The following is a 1,620-nucleotide window of genomic DNA, read 5'->3' as shown; positions in this document are numbered from 1 at the left end:
GAAGGCTTTAATTTATTGTGTGTTTCCATGTGATTAAAGATCCGAGGCAGGTAGGTGCCTGTTCCCTGGAGCCCCTGAACCACACCACGCTTCTGCTGTCCCCCCATGGCACCTCTGCCCTGAGACACCTCTGGTGCTCCTGCTCCGTGGCTGGAGCTCCCCAGGTTGGGCCCTGCGGGGAACATCTCTGCTCTGGCTTTTTTATGGCAGGTGACACCAAGTGGCAGAATTGTGCATGGGCGCTGTGCGCGGTGTGGGTGGTGTGTGCGGCATGAGTGCTGTGCAGGGGGTGGGTGCTGTGCAAGGCATGGGTGTTGGACTCCTCTGGCTGCAGCCCTGGCACCCAGTGCAGGGGACAACCAAGCACCAGGACCACCCAGGGGGTAGCAGGGCAGTTGGTGGCCCCAGGGACGTGCAGGCTGGGGTCCCCCGCTGTGCCCCGAGAGGCAGCCAGTGGTGCCTGATGCTGGGATATTGCAAGAGCCCATAAAACACCTGGGAAACGGATGCAGAAAATGGGCTCTGAGGAAGCACTGCAAGAGCTGCCCAGGCGACGCCAAGCCCTGCCCAAGAACTGTAGTAGTATCACCCTGGTGCACCCCAGTCTTCCCCACACCCAGCTGTTTGGGCTCTCGTCCTTGCACCCCCTGTTTGGGGTCAGGCAGGGAAAGCCGTGCTGGCAGCAAAGGCACGACCTGGGAAAACAGCAGAGGGGCTTGTGTGCGGGCTGTGCGTGGGTGTGCAGGCAGGGAGGTGGGCAGAGGGTCAGGAAAAACCAAACCTGGCATGAGCCACAGGGCACAAGGCCAAGCAGGAGCTCCCATGGGCTCAGCTCTCCTCTCATACTGGAGCAAAGTAGGTGGTGGGCAGATAAATCCAAAGAGCTGAAGCAACGGTGTTGTGGCCTCCTAAGAACTCCGTCATCCTCGATTTCAACTGTCCAGCTACCCCAAATTCCTCATGCAAACGGTCAACAGAGCAAACACTTAAAGAAAAGCAATCCAGCAGGGCAGGTCATTTCTCCCCGTCCCACGCCCACCACAGGCAGGGCTAGCCCCGGGCTAGTCCCAGGCTTACCAACAAGTGACCACGACGTGCAGCCCGGCAGGGCCAACAGAGCACTTTTTAATAGGCATGAAGCTTTCAGGGGGCCGGACACGCTCCCCGGAGCATCGCTGCGTCGCTGCGCTGTACCAGGCTCCCGTGTCCCCTGCCTGGGGGATGCTCGCCGGGGGTGTCCCAGCTGCAGAGCCGCATGCACGGAGAAGCTGAGCGGTGAGCAAGCCCTGGGCCAGGGACCAGGGACCAGCCGTGATGGCTGAACCAGGTTTCTGAGTTGTCAGAGGGGAAGGTGGGCAGGATGAGGGGGGGAGGGCATCCTCATCCCCCCTGTTGCACCCCAAATGCCAGCAGGATGCACAGCAAGCCCTGAGCAAGCTGAAGCCCTTCCCAGACTGCCAGCACAGCCCTACCACTACCGTCCACCTGTGGGTCTGAGGCATGGCATGGACTACCCCAAAATGGTCCCAGACTGCACCCCAGGAGCTCAGCTGCCCACGTACCGCCAGCAGCCCCCTCCTCGTGCTCAGCTCTCGAAGGCTGCTGTCACACCACAGCACA

The sequence above is a fragment of the Phaethon lepturus genome, unplaced genomic scaffold (assembly GCF_000687285.1).
Source record: "Phaethon lepturus isolate BGI_N335 unplaced genomic scaffold, ASM68728v1 scaffold27803, whole genome shotgun sequence".
In the NCBI taxonomy this organism is placed as follows: Eukaryota; Metazoa; Chordata; class Aves; order Phaethontiformes; family Phaethontidae; genus Phaethon; species Phaethon lepturus.
Note: the sequence above shows the minus strand (reverse complement) of the source record.